The sequence below is a fragment of the Eriocheir sinensis genome, unplaced genomic scaffold (assembly GCF_024679095.1).
Source record: "Eriocheir sinensis breed Jianghai 21 unplaced genomic scaffold, ASM2467909v1 Scaffold1, whole genome shotgun sequence".
NCBI lineage: Eukaryota > Metazoa > Arthropoda > Malacostraca > Decapoda > Varunidae > Eriocheir > Eriocheir sinensis.
The window spans coordinates 27,773-52,358 of NW_026110295.1; the positions used below are offsets into that span (position 1 = coordinate 27,773).

General features: G+C 47.5%; 1 long non-coding RNA gene across 1 annotated transcript; it reads left to right on the plus strand.

Moving 5' to 3' along the window:
- The first annotated feature begins 19,929 nt into the window (after positions 1-19,929).
- Positions 19,930-22,865, plus strand: LOC126988830 (uncharacterized). Its single transcript, XR_007742565.1, has 3 exons — positions 19,930-20,617; positions 20,919-21,006; positions 22,318-22,865. It is a non-coding gene; the product is annotated as an uncharacterized LOC126988830 (long non-coding RNA).
- The last annotated feature ends 1,721 nt before the right edge of the window (positions 22,866-24,586 follow it).

The following is a 24,586-nucleotide window of genomic DNA, read 5'->3' on the forward strand; positions in this document are numbered from 1 at the left end:
TACATATGTTTCAAGAGTTTCTCTTACACCCAAGTGCGAAACATTGTAGGCAAAGTACATGGCATAAGCCCCGCACATCGCTTCGCGTGCTTTGAAGTCGAAATGCATTTTTATACATACTGAGCCCGGGGTAATCAATATATTTGAAATGATCAGAGTATAATTTTGGATCGAGAGCATAACTATCTAGGAACACTGCCATGCCCGGTTCATAGTAGAGACAAATCCAGTGTCCCATTTCTCTTTTAGAATAACTTGGTAGCGTATTGACGATGCACACTATAGGTTTTCTATATCGAGGTATAGAGTTTACCTCGTCTGCCAATAACACGCCTAAAAACAAGGCTTGCTTTCCTATGTGCCCCCTCAATCCTCTTTCAATCTCCATGTTGTTCATCGCACAGCCGCTTCAAGCGCGCACATCACACTGCAGCCGTCTTTCAGAATTAACTGTTATTATACCCACTGTTTCGCCAAACAGTATCAACAGACTGTTCTCGTTTTCTCCCTTGCTTAGATTCAAGCTAAGTCTAAGCCCCCCATTCATTTCAACGGGCAAATTATCATTCAAGTTTTCAGCACGCAAATCAAATGTGCAAATCATTGCCCCCTTGCCGAAAATATCCTTTCCGATTAAATGGTCTTTGTGAAAACCAAGTGCATCCAAAGTACGATGGTAGAGCTCAGCATAGTCATGAGAATTTACTAGGAATATTATACATGGTTCTACCATTAACACTTAAGCTTATTTGACTTATATCGCCATGGCTCAAATACAATGGATTTAGCGTATAGTCGCCAGAATGAGCTTCCATGCTCGTTATAATAAGCGAGAGTTTTTCCGGAATAACATCACCCCACGGTTGATCATACGTTCCTGAGGTTTGGTCTTTGGCTAGCACATAGGTTTTCAAGAGGGTTTTGGTAAATGTCGATTTCAAAAGATTCCTGTGGCGAGACGCGTTCAAAGCATGAAGTGCATTAGGATAAGGAAACAGTCGCGTATAAAGCAGCTTGGCTGAATCTATATGCAGACGAATATTATCGCCAGTTGGAGAATTTAGCAGCCATGCATTACTAGATAGTTCCGTTCTGAGTCTAATCGAAATACCATCGAGCAAGTAACTGTCTAAAGAACTTATATCCAGAAGAAGCGGGGTACAGAGTTGTATACCGTGAGTCTTAACCCGCTTCATAATGGTCTTGTGTTGCGCGCTGGCATTGTCAAAGTATTCTGCTGTTACTTTGGAAATAAAACCGTTCTCTGGGATGGTAATATTAGCATTGGCTCCAATTGTATTCAATTTGTTGGGCGACAAAGTATTCAGCATTTTAACGTATGACGTGTACCCATAAAGTACATTATTGTCAACAGCTACATCTCCCAAAAAACATTGCACTGATTTGAATAGGCTGTGCGCGGTATTATTTGCAAATTCAACGTGTTGAGCGTCTTCGAGAGGAGTAGTATTGTCTGGCTTAGTTAAGCGTAAAGAGGTGTGCAACACCAATTTCCCGAAATCAATAAAACTGCCAAGTGTTCCAGGAATGAGAAATTCTATATATCTATCGGATAATTTCATATTGAATCCGAGGTTAGTAGGTAAAACATCAGCATCATAACGGGAGGCAATCGTTGTTTCCAATAATCTCATTTTGTTAGGGCGGGGAAACAATTCACTGACACCGGCGGCATATTGCCCCAGGGGAGAACGCGGGTTCCCGACACCAACCGCGCTGGTGATGCTCGCCATACTGCTCTTAGTTCAACAATGACAACAACACCTTTTCCTCCCGACTCGCTTGACTTTCTTTTTCCCGCTTCCTCTAGTCAATTTCATTGCAGCTTGCTTTAAGGAATTAATTCCATGCTTTTTTATAGAGCTTCTCAAGTTGCTTCCCTGTGAAATATCATCTAGAACGTTGTTTCCAAATGTTCGAGCTGAAGGCACAATGACATTTTTCACTAGGAAAGGGAAAGCTCTTTTAGCGAGTCCAGCTAAAACCGAGAATAAACCCCCGCCTCTGTGATAGCTTGGTTCATAAGAAAGTGTGACTATATCATCAATACCACTCCCTCGGGATGATATCTGTTTGCCATTCGAAAACAGGGTATGATATTCTGCTACGGAAGGAGGGATGAATGTAACCCGCATGGTGGCGGCGAGGAGACTGTCTTTTCAAATGGACAACATTCCTATTAATACAGCAAAATGTACTCAAAGTTTCCACGCGATCGGATATGAAGTAGACATGTAACAGGGTATCCTTCTTCGAAATGCATAGGACGACCTTTTTGATCTGTGAGTTTAATAGAAATCGAATCAATTACTTTGGATTTAAGGGACTTATATATAGTTGGATGCACGCCTTTTGTTAGACCTCCGGAGAGCGAACAGGCATCAAGAATATTTACATTTTTCCCTGCATACCTAGAGGGATTGACAAGGTCAGTGTAAATGAGAACACACTGTACGTCATCATTTCTCAACAGAGGGGCATGACCATGTAGCGGAACAAGAACGGGTTTTTTTTGTTCTTCATGTGTGCCCAAGGAAGAAAACACAGCATAACCTAAGTTGGGGACAAAACCGAGAACCTGGGCCAGTCGCGCATCAAAGGAAACCTTAATAAATACAACTTGTGGATGATAACCATTGTAGCAGAACAAAGTTAAATGATCATTTGTGGAGCTAAATGCAAGAACCTCTCTAGAATACGCTGGTAAATGGTAGTTGTATCCATCGACCATCTCCTTTATCAATGTCGTTATTATACCGTTAACACACATCAGCAAATACCCAGTGTCATTATACAAGATATTAGCATTAATAGCCTTTGACAGTGTGCGTCTTTCAATAGCTTCTGAATCTGGCGTTGGTCTTATACCACATTCAAGGTGTATACTACACTCTGGTTCACCCGGTTTAACAATGTAATACCGACGGGAAGCAACACGTTCAGTAGACCGACTTCATATTCCACGTCCTTGTCTAATGTTAGAGTTTGTATATTATTAGTAAAGCTAGTGCTGGAATTGGGGTAAATTTCCCCATCCGCAATGCTGGTAACATATATATGATGTGAGGAGTCACAAGACACTAGCAAAATATTATAATTATTTCATTATATAGAGGTAGACATGACGAGATGCCAATTACATATTGAAGGTAAATCATACTAAACATCATTACATTGTTATTTATTGACATATTTTACATTTAGTGATGTACATAATTATTGGGAAATTGTCTGGAGCTATAGTTATTCAGGATCCACGTCGACTCCAGCACCGTCCGTTTTCTTTTCCATTCGTCAGCCACAGCATCGTCCTCTGTATCCACCAGTTTCCTCTTCCTGTTTCGCTCGGGAGACACAGATAGAGTTAATTTTGTTTCAGGCTCATCGCAGGTCCACCATCTGTCCAGGATGACGCACGATATATTATGCAGTTGGAGTTCAGCCGCAGCCTCTTGGAGATGCGGTTGGTAGTCAACTTTCCACAACACGTAAAGAATTCCAGCGCTTGCAATATTGTAGGGGAAGACGACACTTGTAATGTTGCTTTTAATCACCCATTCTACCAGTTTTGTGATGGACTCTTTAAACCAGTGGAGGCGGTTATCATAACTGTCTTCCTTTACCCCACGAATGAAATTTTGATCTCTTGACGTCTGAAGATATCCTTGGTTTATAGGGTTATTTTCCAGTTCGCGGCCAGGAGCATACTGGGTTAGGATACACGCCACATAAGGGAGATTTTCACTCGGAGGATAGCGAATATGCAGACTACCGGGAATACCACGATCTTCCCAGCGACACCTGTTCAGTTGATAGATCGGGCTTCTTTCGCGGTAGAGATTACTGTGCGGGTATAATCCATGTAGGCGTCCAGTAAACCCCCTCTTTTCGTAGCAGGAACTGCAGTTGAGGGAAGAAACGATGATGGTCTTGTTGTTGCGGTAGATGTCATCGCCAGGAGAACCGTCTTTGTAGTTGAACACGTAGGCGTCCGACATGGTGTCCTCTGGTATACTGGTGAGTGATGAATAGTACCGCTTCAGCTGATGGCGAGGGACGAGTAGCGAACCATCGTCCCATCTGCTCTCTCTTATAAGCCCGCTCGGGGCACCACCGTGTCCGAGCGTGTTCGTCCTCGCCTCCGGCATTTCTCTCTCCATGACGTCGCCGCCCCCTCTGTATAAGTCGCGCGTCCAACGCGGTTCAGTATCTACAACGTCCATGATTCTGTTTCTTTCTTGAATCACAATGTAGGACTGCACTAGCACATTGGAAAAGCGGATTTAATATGGGTCCCATCTGTAAGTTGCCAACGATGGTTGTTTGGTGAAACCAGATCCCTGAATCTTTTGCCGCACGCGCGTATTTTTTATTTCGCTAGGTAATACACCCGTGGCGTCAATGATGTGTTTTATATCAGCAATGTCAGCAATCGTTGGTTGCGAAGACAATAGGTTGCCTCGGCTATCCCATTTTACGATGGGATTGTCTTTTATTCGTTCTAGCATCATATTGACGTATGGCACGTCGATACTTTTAACATACAGAGGTATTAAATTACTTATTTCAGGATTGGAGGATATCTTGTTCTCCCTAATCCCTGTGACTCTAAGTTCCACGGGTGGTAGTTTTGTGGTTTTCTATACACCAGATCGCGATATTTTCTTTTTTTTGTAACTTTTCTTTCTTACAGAGCGAGACGACGGGTTCAATCTTGTAGGAGTGCTTGGTCTTGCACCATGGGACGACACGACAGGACCGCTGCTGCTTGCTGGCACATGTTCAGAGACCGGCATATGATCGGGATGGGTCGACTGCGGGTTGAAACACGATTGGCCGTTGACCCCCGGACTCGTGGAGTTGGCGCATTTAGGCTTAATACCCGTTAAAACACGCTCAGCGGTAGACTCAGGAACAAGATAATACGTGCGCATTATCCAAATAATTTTCCGATCAAGGAAGCGGCAATAGGTAATATAGCAGCTAATATATTACCGCCCGTCTCGATGTCAATATAAGTCTTTTCTTATGGAGAGGAGTTTTCTTTCTAGCTATGGCACGTATGTCTTCCCGATAGTTACGTAATTTCTTGATAACTTTGCTATTGAGGGTGAGGTGCTTCTTTAACAAATTGGAAAATATTTCAGATATACAGTTCAATTGTTCTCGAGCTGCTTGCTTAATAGCACGGTTTCTATCTTTTACTTTTAATTTCTTCAAAAGTAAGACAAAGTTTTGTGTGCACTGAGGAGTGGTGTCTTTTACGCATTTTCTACAATATCATTAGCGTCAATCCAGCTGTTGAATGAAGCAGGGTATCCCAACCACGATACAAAATACTGCTTTTTCCTTTATTTTTCGTGAACGCAGTATTTTAATATCGTATGTCTCAGGCAGAGCGCTTAAGACGAGCTCTGGCGCGTAGAATATCCCCTGTATTGGTTCTCCAGACAAATCTTCTAAGAGATAAGTTCTTGGGCGATTCTTGTGTTTAATTGATTTTATGCGAAAGAGCTCGTGAGTATTTTGCTGCGTGTATCCTTTATGGAATACAGAGGAACGAGCATTTCCAACAAGGCGAACTATTTCCCCAACTGCCAGTCGAAAACTGATGGAAGACGCTGGTTGCTTCGGGTTTTTATACACTGCGTGGAATTGCCGTTTGATTGCAGATGGGTTTTTTAAGTTATGAATATCAATGGGAGTTTGTTTGTTCTTCAGTCCAGAATGGGGCGAGCGGTTGTAGGCACTGACCATGTTTTGCAGCTGATCAATATATCTTGAAGAATTTTGAGACGTGATGAACTTGTAGATGCGTGCTTTAAGTGTACGAATGGCCCGCTCTGCCAAGGCTGCTTTGATCTCACTTGAGTACACATTGTATAGCTTAATGCCCCGGGAACATAAATAGTTTCTTACTTTTCGATTCCAGAATTCTGTGCCCAAGTCGGTGTTTAATCTTCGTAAGCCTTCAGAATCTTTATTTTCCACCACTTGTTTAAAGGCCACGAGCATAGTATTTGCGTCTTTATTCCGACACGGGACAACTTGCATATACCTAGAAAACACGTCTATGCATACTAACAAGTAGCCTATGTTATTATTTTCCTTTCTTATATGTCTCACGTCTGCTAAATCGGCAGCCATGATTACTTTGGGTTTTGAGGCTATTATCTTTTGCCGGGGAAATTTTTTAGTCTGTAGCTTATGCAATGTATATGTTTTATTGCTTCTCAAAAAGTTGAATACGTCATCACGTGTTATTGCCGGATTTATACTTTTTGCTTTCTCCCATGATTTCGCCTGAGAGCTTAAACCATAGGGTTCGTTATGTTGGGAGTATAGAGCGTGTAAGAGTTCCTTCTTCCTGGAGTTCACCATTGGAATACGCGTTCACCTGGGGGTTCTCCAACAATGTTTGAGCGAAACTGTAGGGACTCAGGAGTATTTATACCCAAATCAACAAGAAGATATCCATAAGGACGTGAATATACAGCATATTTATATATATCTACAAACTGGTTTGCCTTCTCTTTCCCGAATATTTGTCTGCCCAGAGTATGAATTTGAGATAAATCGCGCTGTCTTAACAAGAGGAAATGAGAACAGTTCAGGCTAATATTCCTTGCATGCTTTCCACCCATATATAGATTTTGAGTGATAAATATGCATGAAATATTGTTGTGCCGTCCGCGAGTAAAAGCATCAACCACAATTTTGTTCCTTACAGCATCAATGAAAATATCGTCAAGTACATACAATGTCCCTCTCTGATCAAACGTATCCTCGTTGGCAATTGGATCAATTATTTCAGACGACACTATAACTTTAGGTCCTATTTCTTTATTTCTTTGAAGAGGATGAGACGTTAAGCCACATATGACAATTTTTTTGAACTTTTCATGATACTTCAGAATAAGCTGCTGTACAAGTTCCGATTTTCCAGAGTTGCTATATCCTGCAACTATTATGCGCGCAGGATATTGGAAAATATCGAGAAGGTTCTCTGAATATGTCTCAGTCATAGCGGAAACTCTATTAATGATGGTAATTATTAAAGTATGATGCTTATATAGCACAGAATATGTGTGTGTGTGTTTGTGTGTGTGTCTGTGTGTGTGTGTGTGTGTATACAAAAAGAACAACAACAACAACAACAATAGCAATTACCCTCACTTTGTGCATGCCCCCACTTCCGTCACCCCCTGACGGCCCTCTGACCGTCTTACCCCACTCCGTCACCCCCGCTGACCACCCTTTCTTCCGTCCCCTCCCCCCCGCTGACCGACCTACCCCCGCTCCCGTCACCCCCCCCGCTTCCGTACGCTAGCCCGAGGGGGGGGGCTAGGGCATGTGAAATAGTGGAAACAATTTTTTTTTTTTTTGGGGGAAGGTAAAATAGATGGGTGGGGGGGTCTAGATACCCTCTTCCGTAACCCCCGCAAATTACCCCCCACTAACCCCCGCTGACCCCCCCAACCCCCACTTCCAGTCCCCCCCGCAGAGGCAACCCCCACTTCCGTACATTTGTTACTACTGCTCATCAGCTCTTGCACCCCCTCTCCGTGCCCTTACGGGAGACCCACCAACGGCGGCCCTAGGTCTACGAGGCCGCCGCGGACTCCTGCGCAGTGATCGCAGACAGTCCTGGTACAGTGATCGCAGACAGTCCTGGTACTGCCGGTTTTTACGATGCGAGGTAACCGAATCAAGAGTACGGTGGGGGAGAACCTGTGCACAGATTGACTCGCATAGCTCCGCGACCGAGAGCTCAGGGTGGTCCCTTTCAGAGGTGGCCTTAAGGCTGTCCTCTTCCGGGTCCCACCTGGCCCTCGGCCGGGTCACTGTCTCCTGCAAAAGCGCCGCATGGAATGTCTCTGGGTGGGCTCTACGTTGGTGAAGCCTACGCCCTGGGAAGGAGGCGTAGGTCAGGCCACACTCGGGACAGGTTGTAGCAGTCACCGCTCAAATTCCGTGTTCCTTCCCCTCAGTGACAAGAAAATGGGGTGCTGCAAAGAGAGACTAAGATTCTCAGTGTTTTCATGTAATGTCCATCGTCACTGTGTCTGCCAGTCTGTCTTGTCGCGTCTTCATCGTTAACTTTCCTTGTATTCGTTTACCTTTGACTGTCCGTCCACGTTCTCTTGTCGTCCACCGTTACACATTGTTCCACACATACACCAACACTTAAATGTTAACCTACACAAACAACATTCACACAAACGCATACACAAACAAACACCTATCATATGTGTTGTCCTTGTCGTGATGAGCTCTGTAAGTTTTGTCCAATAAAGTAACCCTGGCGGATATGATTTTCTCTATCCGTGAACCGATTAGCACTTAGAACACTCTCTACCACCAACAATTGGTGACCCCGGAGTGTTGCTATGGTTCAAGGTGGCTTATAGCCGGTGCCGTTTTAAGGGCACTCTCTCCTAGAGTGGAGGACCTGGGCAGGGTAACTTGTCCATTCGTCCGCCCTCTCCTGGGGCAAAAATCCTCACCTCCATTCGGGGTTCGTGGGGCTGAGCACTCAGGTCGGGAGAAACATTACGCCATAGGCGTAGTTGCCACCTTCAGGGTTTTCCCCCGCCCTCCCCTAGGCGCCTTCTGCGCCTTCCCCAGGCACCCTCTGTGCCTTCCCCAGGCACCCTCTGTGCCTTCCCCAGGCACCCTCTGTGCCTTCCCCAGGCACCCTCTGTGCCTTCCCCAGGCACCCTCTGTGCCTTCCCCAGGCACCCTCTGTGCGCCTCTTCCAGGCACCCTCTGTGCGCCTCTTCCAGGCACCCTCTGTGCGCCTCTTCCAGGCACCCTCTGTGCCTTCCCCAGGCACCCTCTGTGCCTTCCCCAGGCACCCTCTGTGCGCCTCTTCCAGGCACCCTCTGTGCGCCTCTTCCAGGCACCCTCTGTGCGCCTCTTCCAGGCACCCTCTGTGCGCCTCTTCCAGGTTCCCTCTGTGCGCCTCTTCTAGGCTCCCTCTGTGCGCCTCCTCCAGGCATCTTCAGCGCCCTTCAGGCATCTTTTGTGCCCCATGGTGCTTCTCCCGGCGCTCACCCACCCACCCCCACCCTTCCTCCTCCCTGCTTTTCTGCTGGTCCGGCGACTGAGACACGCACATCGTGTGACACACTACATAGACTCAGTGAACACTCAAACACAGTGCGACATATTACTGAGACACACAGTGCCACACACTCAGTGTACACGCCACACACAGACTCATTGTACACGCCATACAGACAGTGTATACGCCACCACACACCGCAGACTCAGTGTACACGCAGACACAGTGTGACACCCCACTGGGACTACTAGCTGCCCCCTGGATTAACCACCGCCTCCTGGATCTACCACCGCCCTCTTGGATTATCCTACACTTGTGGATCTTTGTGTATAGTGCAGTGTGTCCAGCAACAGTTCAGTGCAGCACGTCCCCAGCAACAGTTAGTGTCACAGTGTTACCCACTAAGCGTACAGTGTTGTGTTACAGTGCCTTTTTGAACACTGGTTCACTCCCCGAGCCACAGAGGCCCCTGGCACGTGCCAGCGCCTACAGTACACGCAGTTCGTTTTACTCTCACGGACTGCCGCGGCTCCTGGCACATGCTAGCGCCCCTAACTTTTCAACTCGCTGTGGCCCCCGGCTCGCTGGCATCTAGCGCCTTCCCACGCAGTCGTTCGACGCACTCAACGACTGCCGCGGCTCCTGGCATATGCTTGCGCCCCTCAATTCTCAACCGGCTGTGGTCCCTGGCACGCTGGCAGCTGGCGCCTTTAATACACGCAGTCGTTCTACTCTCACCGACTGCCGAGGCCCCTGACACGCTGTCAGCTAGCGCCTTCACACGCAGTTCCCTCGACGCACTCTGATTGCCGTGGCCCCCGGCGCGTTTACGCCAGTGCCTATTGCCCATCTCCACGCCGCTCGACTTCACCATACCTGACGACGACATGCAACTCTTCCTCTACTACGGCGGTGTCCTTCAGAGCACCACTCTTCTGCTCAGGACCCGTCTACGTGGTTCGCGATTCGGGAGTGCGGATTCAAGCCTTCCAGGATCTATTAAACAGCCAACCACTCAACTCACCGCAGCCCACCTTACGCAGCCCACCTCATGCAGCCCACCTCATGCAGCCCACCTCACGCTGCTCAACTCCTCGCTGCTCAACCCCTCGCTGCTCAACTCATCGCTGCTCAACACTCCAGCTCGACTCACCGTAGCTGTTGTCACCGCATTACTCACTTCAGCTCGACTCACCGTAGCTGTTGTCACCGCATTACTCACTGCAGCTCGACTCACCGTAGCTGTTGTCACCGCATTACTCACTCCAGCTCGACTCACCGTAGCTGTTGTCACCGCATTACTCACTCCAGCTCGACTTACTGTAGCTGTTGTCACTGCACTACTCGCCCCAGCTCGACTCACCGTAGCTGAACTACTCAACGCAACTCTACTTAGCGCACCTCAACGCAACTACTCAGCGCAACTTACCGCGCATCTCGACACAACTCTACACAACGCTACTCATCGCAACGCATCACCGTCTGCCACAGCGCCCCAGCACCAGGGAAGATTTCGTTCCTCCTTCCTCGTCACTGGGGGGGAGTAATCTGTAGCAGTCACCGCTCAAATTTCGTGTTCCTTCCCCTCAGTGACAAGAAAATGGGGTGCTGCAAAGAGAGACTAAGATTCTCAGTGTTTTCATGTAATGTCCATCGTCACTGTGTCTGCCAGTCTGTCTTGTCGCGTCTTCATCGTTAACTTTCCTTGTATTCGTTTACCTTTGACTGTCCGTCCACGTTCTCTTGTCGTCCACCGTTACACATTGTTCCACACATACACCAACACTTAAATGTTAACCTACACAAACAACATTCACACAAACGCATACACAAACAAACACCTATCATATGTGTTGTCCTTGTCGTGATGAGCTCTGTAAGTTTTGTCCAGTAAAGTAAACCTGGCGGATATGATTTTCTCTATCCGTGAACCGATTAGCATTTAGAACACTCGCTACCACCAACAAGGTAGGGGAGCGGTCTTGGCCCCGACCGGCGACAGCTTCCGCCATCCTGGCTGTGGATAGGCGAAATTAAGAAGGGTAAGAAGACTGTCGCTGTGAGGTGAGCGTTCAGTTACGCAGGGATTAGAGGGGTGGCGGGTAAACCCCAACCCTGCGTATCCAGCGGACCACCTGGAGGCCACTCACCAAGGGTAATTATGTTTCTGGTCTACCCCAGGCCTTTTGGGTTCGACCGTCATGATACTCATAGGCTACCGCTTTAGAGTCATAGTTACTCCAGTTGTAAACTGGACCCGTAAAAAGTTTCTTGCGGCAGTGCTGGGTCTGCGAAAAACCCTACGTGATTAACACGATGGTGCAGACTTGAGCGGTTGAGCTGTCGCAAATACCTAAAGCACGGGCATCAGGCGCTGGCGCGTCCCCCCCCCCCCGTTTACCCGCCACACGATTCATGACTGAGGGCCTCGTCCAGCGCTCAAGACGCAAAGTTTACCCGCCACACACCAAATTGTATGTCGTATGAAGGGTCAGTGTCTCCTTGACCTGTCCGTTACTCCAGCCGTTTACCCGTCACTCGAGCAGTCGGTGACTGCCTCGGCCAGCGCTCAGGAGGCAAAGCGAACCATTAAGGGTGAGCGACCTACCCCGGCCGATTACCCGCTGGCCTCGGCCAGCGCTCAAGAGGCAAAGCGAACCATTATTAAGGGAGAGCGACCTACCTCCGCCGATTACCCACTTGCCTCGTCCAGCACTCACGAGGCAAAACGAACCATTATTAAGTGCGAGCGAGCTACCGCCGCTGATTACCCGCTTGCCTCGTCCAGCGCTCACGAGGCAAAACGAGCCATCAGGTGCTGGCGCTTTACCCCCTCCCCCCCGTTTACCCGCCATACGATTCATGACTGAGGGCCTCGTCCAGCGCTCATGACGGAAAGTTTACCCACCGCACACCAAATTAAATGTCGTATGAAGGGCCAGTGTCTCCTTGACTTGTCCGTTACTCCAGCCGTTTACCAGTCACTCGAGCAGTCGGTGATTCCCTCGGCCAGCGCTCAGGAGGAAAAGCGAACCATTAAGGGCGAGCGACCTACCCCCGCCGATTACCCGTTGGCCTCGGCCAGCACTCGCGAGGCCTGAGTCCGTTACTCCCGCCGTTTACCCGTCAGTGACTGCCTCGCCAGCGCTCAAGAGGCAAATCGAACCATTAAGGGCGAGCGACCTACCCCCGCCGATTACCCGCTGGCCTCGGCCAGCGCTCGCGAGGCCTGATTCCGTTACTCCCGCCGTTTACCCGTAAGTTACTGCCTCGGCCAGCGCTCAAGAGGCAAAGCGAACCATTAAGGGTGAGCGACCTACCACGGCCGATTACCCGCTGGCCTCGGCCAGCGCTCGCGAGGCCTGAGTATGTTACTCCCGCCGTTCACCCGTCAGTGACTGCCTCGGCCAGCGCTCAAGAGGCAAAGCGAACCATTAAGGGCGAGCGACCTACCCCAGCCGATTACCCGCTGGCCTCGGCCAGCGCTCGCGAGGCCTGAGTCCGTTACTCCCGCCGTTTAGTCGTCAGTTACTGCCTCGGCCAGCGCTCAAGAGGCAAAGCGAACCATTATTAAGGGAGAGCGACCTACCTCCGCTGATTACCCGCTTGCCTCGTCCAGCACTCACGAGGCAAAACGAACCATTATTAAGTGCGAGCAAGCTACCCCTGCTGATTACCCGCTTGCCTCGTCCAGCGCTCACGAGGCAAAACGAGCCATCAGGTGCTGGCGCGTTACCCCCGTTTACCCGCCATACGATTCATGACTGAGGGCCTCGTCCAGCGCTCATGACGGAAAGTTTACCCGCCGCACACCAAATTAAATGTCGTATGAAGGGCCAGTGTCTCCTTGACTTGTCCGTTACTCCAGCCGTTTACCCGTCACTCGAGCAGTCGGTGATTCCCTCGGCCAGCGCTCAGGAGGAAAAGCGAACCATTAAGGGCAAGCGACCTACCCCCGTCGATTACCCGTTGGCCTCGGCCAGCACTCGCGAGGCCTGAGTCCGTTACTCCCGCCGTTTACCCGTCAGTGACTGCCTCGCCAGCGCTCAAGAGGCAAATCGAACCATTAAGGGCGAGCGACCTACCCCCGCCGATTACCCGCTGGCCTCGGCCAGCGCTCGCGAGGCCTGAGTATGTTACTCCCGCCGTTCACCCGTCAGTGACTGCCTCGGCCAGCGCTCAAGAGGCAAAGCGAACCATTATTAAGGGAGAGCGACCTACCTCCGCCGATTACCCACTTGCCTCGTCCAGCACTCACGAGGCAAAACGAACCATTATTAAGTGCGAGCGAGCTACCGCCGCTGATTACCCGCTTGCCTCGTCCAGCGCTCACGAGGCAAAACGAGCCATCAGGTGCTGGCGCTTTACCCCCTCCCCCCCGTTTACCCGCCATACGATTCATGACTGAGGGCCTCGTCCAGCGCTCATGACGGAAAGTTTACCCACCGCACACCAAATTAAATGTCGTATGAAGGGCCAGTGTCTCCTTGACTTGTCCGTTACTCCAGCCGTTTACCAGTCACTCGAGCAGTCGGTGATTCCCTCGGCCAGCGCTCAGGAGGAAAAGCGAACCATTAAGGGCGAGCGACCTACCCCCGCCGATTACCCGTTGGCCTCGGCCAGCACTCGCGAGGCCTGAGTCCGTTACTCCCGCCGTTTACCCGTCAGTGACTGCCTCGCCAGCGCTCAAGAGGCAAATCGAACCATTAAGGGCGAGCGACCTACCCCCGCCGATTACCCGCTGGCCTCGGCCAGCGCTCGCGAGGCCTGAGTCCGTTACTCCCGCCGTTTACCCGTAAGTTACTGCCTCGGCCAGCGCTCAAGAGGCAAAGCGAACCATTAAGGGTGAGCGACCTACCACGGCCGATTACCCGCTGGCCTCGGCCAGCGCTCGCGAGGCCTGAGTATGTTACTCCCGCCGTTCACCCGTCAGTGACTGCCTCGGCCAGCGCTCAAGAGGCAAAGCGAACCATTAAGGGCGAGCGACCTACCCCAGCCGATTACCCGCTGGCCTCGGCCAGCGCTCGCGAGGCCTGAGTCCGTTACTCCCGCCGTTTAGTCGTCAGTTACTGCCTCGGCCAGCGCTCAAGAGGCAAAGCGAACCATTATTAAGGGAGAGCGACCTACCTCCGCTGATTACCCGCTTGCCTCGTCCAGCACTCACGAGGCAAAACGAACCATTATTAAGTGCGAGCAAGCTACCCCTGCTGATTACCCGCTTGCCTCGTCCAGCGCTCACGAGGCAAAACGAGCCATCAGGTGCTGGCGCTTTACCCCCCCCCGTTTACCCGCCATACGATTCATGACTGAGGGCCTCGTCCAGCGCTCATGACGGAAAGTTTACCCGCCGCACACCAAATTAAATGTCGTATGAAGGGCCAGTGTCTCCTTGACTTGTCCGTTACTCCAGCCGTTTACCCGTCACTCGAGCAGTCGGTGATTCCCTCGGCCAGCGCTCAGGAGGAAAAGCGAACCATTAAGGGCAAGCGACCTACCCCCGTCGATTACCCGTTGGCCTCGGCCAGCACTCGCGAGGCCTGAGTCCGTTACTCCCGCCGTTTACCCGTCAGTGACTGCCTCGCCAGCGCTCAAGAGGCAAATCGAACCATTAAGGGCGAGCGACCTACCCCCGCCGATTACCCGCTGGCCTCGGCCAGCGCTCGCGAGGCCTGATTCCGTTACTCCCGCCGTTTACCCGTCAGTGACTGCCTCGGCCAGCGCTCAAGAGGCAAAGCGAACCATTAAGGGCGAGCGACATACCCCCGCCGATTACCCGCTGGCCTCGGCCAGCGCTCGCGAGGCCCGAGTCCGTTACTCCCGCCGTTTACCCGTAAGTTACTGCCTCGGCCAGCGCTCAAGAGGCAAAGCGAACCATTGGGGCGAGCGACCTACCCCCGCCGATTACCCGCTGGCCTCAGCCAGCGCTCGCGAGACCTGAGTCCGTTACTCCCGCCGTTTACCCGTCAGTTACTGCCTCGGTCAGCGCTCAAGAGGCAAAGCGAACCATTAAGGGCGAGCAACCTACCCCCACCGATTACCCGCTGGCCTCGACCAGCGCTCGCGAGGCCTGAGTCCGTTACTCCCACCGTTTAGCCGTCAGTTACTGCCTCGGCCAGCGCTTAAGAGGCAAAGCGATCCATTATTAAGGGAGAGCTACCTACCTCCGCCGATTACCCGCTTGCCTCGTCCAGCACTCACTAGGCAAAACGAACCATTATTAAGTGCGAGTGAGCTACCCCCTCTGATTACCCGCTTGCCTCGTTCAGCGCTCACGAGGCAAAACGAGCCATTAGGTACTGGCGCGTTAATCCCCCCACCTCGTTTACCCGTTACACGATTCATGACTGAGGGCCTCGTCCAGCGCTCAAGACGCAAAGTTTACCCGCCACACACCAAAGTGTATGTCGTATGAAGGGCCAGTGTCTCCTTGACTTGTTCGTTACTCCAGCCGTTTACCCGTCACTCGAGCAGTCGGTGACTGCCTCGGCCAGCGCTCAGGAGGCAAAGCGATCCATTAAGGGCGATCCTCGGCCAGCGCTCGCAAGGCCTGAGTCCGTTACTCCCGCCGTTTACCCGTCAGTGACTGCCTCGGCCAGCGCTCAAGAGGCAAAGCGAACCATTAAGGGCGAGCGACCTACCTCCGCCGATTACCCGCTGGCCTCGGCCAGCGCTCGCGAGGCCTGAGTCCGTTACTCCCGCCGTTTATCCGTCAATGACTGCCTCGGCCAGCGCTCAAGAGGCAAAGCGAACCATTAAGGGGGAAATTCGGCCGCTTGGCACTGATATCGGTTTTTGGGTCCTCCTACCTTTATTTTCTCACCTAGGTGAATAATATTTTTACACAATGTGTATTAATATGCAGTACTTCTATACCAGTAATATGGTAAAGAAAGCTAAGCTGAATAGTATGGCAATTTCCTTTTGATCACAGATAATATACACAATAAAGTACCTATGGTACTATTTTCGTACACCTAAGTGAAGTTACAACAAATTTATTACACCGTAAAATGTTACCTTTTTATTTCGTCAAAAATTCGAGTTTTATAAATTTGTCATAAATTTATTTGTGGAAATTAATGCGTGATAATAGTACGTTTACTAAACACGAGGGTGGTGATCATTTTGATACTTGAATTTCTAAAATTGGTCAATTACTGACAGAGTTATTAAACATTATGTGTGCCAAAAACAAGTTTTGAGAAAAACGCATTTTTGTGTGAACATCTTCAATACCCCATAACAATCACTCCAACATGCACCAAATCCAAATATTTAATTATATAACTCTTCGGCCATTCCTGGAAGGTTGGTAGTGGTTGTTTAGGTAGTTCAGGCCATGTTTACATCACGTTTATGTCACTTGTATAGCCCCTACGGAAGGTGAGTTCTCCCTTGCCTGGTAGACCTCTAAAGAAACGAAGGCTCCTGGTCCCGTGTTATAATCATATTAGGTTATATAACATATTTTTGATATATTATATATATCTAAAATGAAAATAACATATTCACTGGGTCTCAGTGGAGCCCACCCCACCTCATTGTTGCCAGGACAGTTTGTTTAGAAATTACCAGGCTGGTAATCAGGGCCAGGTGTTGTCTTGCTTTTCTTTTTTTACTTCTTTACTGCTTTCCGTGGCGTATATGCTGTGAACTCTTTGACACCCACCTGGGAGGGTGGCTGATGCGTATCGTCACATTTCTTCCACCTTTTCAATATACTCTGGCGCGCTGCTTCACTTTTCGACTTTCTTTTTGCACTCGTACGTGGCATTGTCACTTACTATAGTCGGTACGACAAAACAAACGCACAAAAGTCATCACCATGGAAGATAGAGAATGACGTGAAGAGAGTACGTACATCCACTCCCGTCTTATTTCACGCACTGAGCCCAAGGCCATGCGGCACGCCAACTGCTCCCACTCCTCACCAGACAGACCCAAAGTATCGTACACCGCTATCAATCAGAAAAATTCCGAAAAAAGCAGAAAAAACGAAAGAAATACAAGGAAAACAAAGCTTAGTGGATAAGAGGGCGTGTCCGCAGCGAAGGCATTTAAATGTCCAGCCATTTAAATCCGCTTTACGCGGCGATATGCGTCTGGCAACCAGTCACCCCGGTTGGGTGACGAGTGACGACGCCATACACGAAGTTTTCCTATTCCGGCTTTCCCGTATAGGGTATGCATCTCATGTGTGGGGGGGCTCCACTCACACAGCTCTTCTGGACAGAGTGGAGGCTAAGGCTCGTCGTCTCATCAGCTCTCCTCCTCATACTAATAGTCTTCTACCTCTTAAATTCCGCCGCAATGTTGCCTCTCTTTCTATCTTCTATCGATATTTCCCCGCTGACTGCTCTTCTGAGCTTGCTAACTGCATGCCTCCCCCCCTCCCGCGGCCCCGCTGCACTCGACTTGCTACTCATGCTCATCCCTATACTGTCCAAACCCCTTATGTAAGAGTTAACCAGCATCTTCACTCTTTCATCCCTCACGTTGGTAAACTCTGGAACAATCTTCCTTCATCTGTATTTCCTCCTGCCTACGACTTGAACTCTTTCAAGAGGAGGGTATCAGGACATCTCTCCTCCCGTATTTGATCTTGCTTTCGGCCACCTCTTTTGTTTATTTTTTAGGAGCAGCGAGTAGCGGTTTTTTTTTATTATTGTTTTCTTTTTTTGTGTGTCCTTGAGCTGCCTCCTTTGTTGTAAAAAAAAAAAAAAAACTACCTTTCCTTCCTGCTGGAAGTATGCCTTCATACATCCTGTGCTTAAGAAGGGTGACCGTTCCAATCCCTTAAACTACCGTCCTATAGCTTTACTTTCTTGTCTATCTAAAACATTTGAATTAATCCTTAATCGGAAAATTCAAAAGCACCTTTCCACTTCTGACCTGCTATTTGATCGCCAGTATGGGTTCCGCAAGGGGCGTTCTACTGGTGATCTCCTTGCCTTCCTAACTGACTCTTGGTCATCCTCTCTTAGCCGTTTCGGTGAAACCTTTGCTATTGCGCTGGACATTATCAAAAGCTATTGATAGGGTCTGGCACAAGTCTTTGCTTCCCAAACTACCCTCCTTCGGTTTCTATCCTTCTCTCTATACCTTTATTTCCAGTTTCCTTTCTGACCGTTCTATTTCTGCTGTGGTCACTGTTCTTCCCCTAAACCTATTAACAGTGGTGTCCCACAGGGTTTTGTCCTATCTCCCACTCTCTTTCTGTTGTTCATTGAGGATCCTCTTTCCAAAACGAACTGTTTTATCCATTCTTACGCCGATGACTCCGCTCTGCATTACTCAACTTCTTTTAATAGAAGACCCACCATACAGGAATTTAACGATTCAAGGCTGGAGGCAACAGAACGCTTAGCCTCAGACCTTACTATTATTTCAGATTGGGGCAAGAGGAACCTGGTGTCCTTCAACTCCTCAAAAACACAGTTTCTCCACCTATCCACTCGACACAATCTTCCAAACAACTAGCCCCTATTCCTTGACAACACTCAGCTATCACCTTCTTTAACACTAAACATCCTCGGTCTATCCTTAATTCAAAATCTCAACTGGAAACTGCAAAGCTCATCTCTTACTAAATCAGCTTCCTCGAGGCTGGGCGTTCTGTATCGTCTCCGCCAGTTCTTCTCCCCCGCACAGTTGCTATCCCTTTACAGGGACCTTGTCAGTCCTCGTATGGAGTATGCATCTCATGTGTGGGGGGGCTCCACTCACACAGCTCTCCTTGACAAAGTGGAGTCAAAGGCTCTTTGTCTCATCAGCTCTCCTCCTCATACTGACAGTCTTCTACCTCTTAAATTCCGCCGCCATGTTGTCTCTCTTTCTATCTTCTATCGATATTTCCATGCTGACTGCTCTTCTGAACTTGCTAACTGCATGCCTCTCCCCCTCCCGCGGCCCCGCTGCACACGACTTTCTACTCATGCTCATCCCTATACTGTCCAAACCCCTTATGCAAGAGTCGACCAGCATCTACCCTCTTTCATCCCTCACGCTGGAAAACTCTGGAACAATCTGTAACGGGCTAGTCGGGGGGCGTTTAAAGGGCGTTGATTAAGACTTCAGCTTCCTTAAGGTGAATATATTCGTAGCCTATATACAGGAGCGTTGGAGCGAGAGTGACTGTCGTTGTGTGTCAGTCGGACTCTCGTGAAGGAGTTACGAGTTACAGGTTGGAAAATAATTGTTACAATTGGTCACGTACGTCAAGGTAACCTCTGCGCACCATCGAAATGCGAAGTATACAAAACTGAGACGGTAAACACTGACGGACGACATTCCTATAAGGTGGCGTGATCTATCTGTCGTGGGTTTTTTCCATTGACAATTGTATGCCTAATTCGTGGTGATATTAAATAATAATAATAATAATACATTGATATCCTACTATAACAATCTTCCTTCAGCTGTATTTCCTCCTGCCTACGACTTGAACTCTTTCAAGAAGAGGGTATCAGGACACCTCTCCTCCCGAAATTGACCTCTCTTTTTGACCACTCCTTTGACCTCTATTCAGAAGCAGTAAGTAGCGGGCTTTTTTTTTAAATATCTTTACGCCCTTGAACTGTTCCCTTAGTTGTAAAAAAAAAAAAAATCAATTCAGAAAAAAAAAATTAAGGTCCATGAAGATGCTAAAGAACAACTGAAGGCTGAAGAATCAGTTTGTTTAAAAATGACAAGAGATTTCTGGGAGGCCATTAAAAGGGAACAAGAAAAATAGATTGAAACGTCAGCGAGGACAACACCGGCCTCGACCAATGAAACGGGCCCTAACAGGCAGAAGACAGTAAGTATGTTAACCTGTTACCGATAACGACTATACAGGGTGATTCAATATTGTTCCACCAAACTTTGACGATCATTTCTTTTGTCGAAAAAAACACATTTTATTATGTGGCAATTTTCAGGGAAATGCGTTATTTAGGAGATAGGTGACTAATAAGAAAGGTAGCACTAATGAGTTTGGATATTGCATAACTGAAGGCAAAGGCGTTTCAGTAGTATTAAGTAAAAATGACATTTGATAGACTAGCGGCCATTCCTATTTATCCTGTAATAATGTTGTATCCTATCGGTCAATGAGCATATATTACAGTGTACTTGTCTTTTCTTGGCACAAATGTAGCAAGAAACAGCGCTGTTGGCAGTGCTGCATTAACGTCTCAAAGTACCATACGTAGCTCTAGCCAGCTGTCCGAACACATGAACATCTGCCTTACCCTGGTCCACGTATGTAGTTATTCTGATCGCTTTGTACACCTTGGACATGGGGTCAGTATCATACGTTTGGGAATTTCTTACGTATGGTATGTTGGTGTAATCATACATTTTATAATGCAACTCTTCTTCATCAGTAGCAGCTGAAAAGACTCAGTGTCTCATTGAGAGTAGCAACTGAAGTTTCATCGACGAGGTTTGTTTAGGTTTCGAAGCTTCAGTTAATTTGACTCCAAGCAGTACTGAAATCGTGGGTGGTATGCAGCCCTGATGTCAATCCATCCTCTGGCCCCCGTTCAGGTAAGTGAATTGTGAACTTCGGCTGAAATTAGTTCATAATGTATTTGATAGACATTGTGCCTAAAGGTGTTATAAGAGTACATGGCAATACATAGGTTAAAATACTCTTAAAATACTATTAAATGCCGTTTTGAAACTTGGCAAACATTAAATGTGGTATTACCAGTACTGCATTATTTTTTTTTAATACGTATCACCTGCTTCGTGAATGATTGAAGTACAGACAACAAAGATCAAGTCGGTAAATACCCCAGAGTTATAAATAATACACTGCATGACTCATGGTATTCATTTCTTTTAGATGGCGGAGCCGGTGACAACGGTTTTCGACTGATTACCAGGAAACCCTTCACTGTTGGTCACCATATTTGTTCCCCCTGTCAGTGCTAGTACGTATTACATTTCGTTTTGTATTGTTTGAATTACTTAGCATATTATAGGTATGATGTTATGTAATGTGTGGGGAGGTTCAACACATGCAGCTCTTTTGAACAGAGGATTCAGAGGCTTTTCGTCTCATCAGATCCCCTCCTCTTACTAGCTGTCTTCTACCTCTCAAGTTTCACCTCAATGTTGCTTCTCTCTCAATCTTCTATCGCTATTTTAATGCTAACTGCACTTCTGAACTTGCTAACTGCATGCCTCCCCTCCTCCCACGGCCTCGCTATACACGTCTTGCAACACAAGCTCACTCCTATACTGTCCAAACCCTTTATGCAAGAATGAACCAGTACCTTCTCTCTTTCTTCCCTTTCACTGGTAAACTTTGGAGCAGCCTTCCTGCTTCTGTATTTCCTCCTGTCTACGACTTGAGTGCCTTCACGAGGGGAATATTAAAACAACTCTGTAACCAAAATACATACTATATCTTTCTTTATGACTTGACTCTCACTTTAGGGAGCAGCGAGTAGCGAGCTTTTTTCTACCTTTTGTTTTTGCCCTTCAGCTGCATCCTTAGATATAAAAAAGACAAAGTTTTATAATCAAAGTACAAATACCTTGGTGCCAGTACTTGCGAGTATAATTATCTCTTGATACCCGTAGGTGATTAGTAATGTTATAAGGATGGATTAAGACATAAGTTTGATATGCCTAGTTCAGTATTTATTGTTACTACCGCCAAGGAGGTAATAGTAATTTTATCGGCGTCAGTGTATGATTATTTAATCGTATTTGTTTGTTTCTTCACAACATAACTCAAACATTTAGGATTATTTTGATAAGATGTTCCAGAGGTCGGAAATGATCTGTAATTTGATCGGTGTTAGTGTGTGTTCGTTTATTTGTTTCTGCACAACATAACTCAAATATTTGCGAATATTTTTATAAAATGTTCGAGAGGTCGGAAACAGTCTGTAATTTTATTTATTCGTTGATTTCTTCACAGCATAACTGAAATATTTAGGAATTTTATGATGAAATGTTCGAGAGGTCGGAAATGGTCTATGAAATCATCAAATTTTGAGTTATCCTGATGATCACCTGGAACCAGCAATTTTCCTAAATTAATCTTAGAAGGAGGTCAAGACACGCCAATAGTGAAAAACAAGGTTACAACATGACCCCCAGAACTGACGTAACATAATTAATTCCAGGCTGCTCATTGCGAACTATGAATGTCATTGCGGAGATCTACGCTTTCAGATTTTTTTTTTTTTTTACGTTAGTTTGTAATGTGGTTTCCGTATTTGCCTTCACAGGTATTAAGAATGGAGCAATACACCTTCGAAGAACAGGCAGATATGCATATGACGTATGGTGCAGCACGTGGGAATGGTAGAGCAGCACAGCGGTTGTATGCAGCACAGTTCCCATTCCGACGTCACCCACATTATTCAACATTTGCTGCCATTCACAGACGACTTAGGGATTCTGGAAGATTCCGCCCCACCAGGTCCGACGTAGGTAGACCTCGGCATACTCGTACAGCACGTAATGAGGAGGAGGTGTTGGAGGCTGTTGCTACTAATCCTCGGACTAGCACTCGTGCAGTTGCGTATGAGGTAGGGATTAGTCAGGCATCAGTGTGGCGAACGGTACATGAGCAGCTACTTCATCCGTACCATATTCAGAGGGTGCAGGCATTAACTCCAGCCGATTTTCAAAGACGTAGAGAGTTCAGTCAGTGGTACATAAATCAAACCTCAGACGATGGTGCATTTAGTAGTTTAGTATTGTTCACTGATGAAACAACTTTCACTAGGACAGGAATGTTTAATACACATAATATGCATTATTGGGATGAGGAGAACCCACATCACTTGCGAAAGCACATCAACAAAGGTTTTCTGTTAATGTGTGGTGTGGAATCCTTGGAGATAATTTATTAGGTCCTTATGTACTTCATGGCCGTTTGACTGGAGAAACTTATCTGCACTTCTTGGAGAACATTTTGCCATGCTTGCTCGAAGATGTACCCCTAACAACACGAAGAGCAATATGGTTTATGCATGATGGAGCCCTGCTCATAATAGTCATATTGTTCAAGATCACTTAAATCGGACATTTCATGGTAGGCTGATCGCAAATAGGGGGCCCATTTCATGGCCACCACGCTCCCCAGATTTAAACCCATTAGATTTTTACCTTTGGGGTCAACTGAAAACCATTGTGTACGCAACACCAGTTGACAGACAGGAAGACCTACTTCCTCGAATTCAGGCTGGCTGCGATCACATTCGCAATCTTATGCCTCGTGTTCTGGGACGTGTTCGGAATTCCATGATCCGCCGTTGTAATCTCTGTATTGAGGTAGGGGGCAATCACATTGAACATCTATTGTAGATGTTCTGGGTTCTGTTTATTTATCCTAATGAACATTGGATATTCTCATTAATCCTGAATAATACATATTGCCATGTTTTATTGTTTAACGTGATATACAGAAAACTACATAATGTATGTACAAACTGAATAATTGAATGTACCTGTGTTTTTTGTTAAATTTTTTCATGTTCAGTCTTGATAAGTAGGGTGGATCTGTACTGTCTAAACTTGGAAGCAGTTTACTTATTGCCTGTAAAATAAACATAATGTTACTCTACTGTTTTCTTTTCTCTATATGAATTATTCACAGTAGGCCCAAACATCAACCGTATGTTTTATTTGAAGTAGGCACATGGTGGATCGGTTTAGTATTTGTCAGTGGCGGCTCGTATAGTTTGAGTGCTGCAGAACAGCAGCACAACCTATTTTTTCTCTCGATAATAGTCGATACGTATATATGTTAAAGGAATTAAATGATTACCTTGATTACAGATTTATTTCCATGTGTGCACTATTTACTATTGGACTGAGCATTCTTTCGTTCCCGCAAAAAAAAATTGAAAATCCTATAAATGTGCAGCGGGTTCGGTGCCGAGTGCAGCTAATCAGCTGGCCCCAGGGCCCAGGCAGCGCTGCAACGGCCCGCGTTACTCATCGACAGATGCACTGCCGTCCAAACAGGGCAGCCTTTATCACCTATGGGTAGGGATGAGCGTGCTAATTACTGCTGTTTTCCTTTACCCTTTGCCAAAATTAATGGAAATTAAATACGTATAAATATTTTTTAAGAATGATGATCTAGTGATTCATATTCATCTATGATTAGAGTCAATAGCAAGGAGAGAGAGAGAGAGAGAGAGAGAGAGAGAGAGAGAGAGAGAGAGAGAGTGTGTGTGTGTGTGTGTGTGTGTGTGTGTGTGTGTGTCCTATACGATTTTTTTTTTTTTTGGGGGGGGGGCCGTTGGGGATATACCTCAAGGGAAGAGGGTGTGTACGCCGCCAACCACCCAGACAGCAGTGGAGATGCCCAGTCCTTCAAGTGCAAGAGTAAACACCGGACTGGGGTGATGGAAAGAGTCCAACCATTTATGGTCCTACCTTGCAACAACCAGTGGTACAGGGCAGTACTCGAACATAAACACCCCAGCATCCTGGTATTCGCCTGAGCGTACAAGGCCTGAACCACTGGGCCACGAGAACACG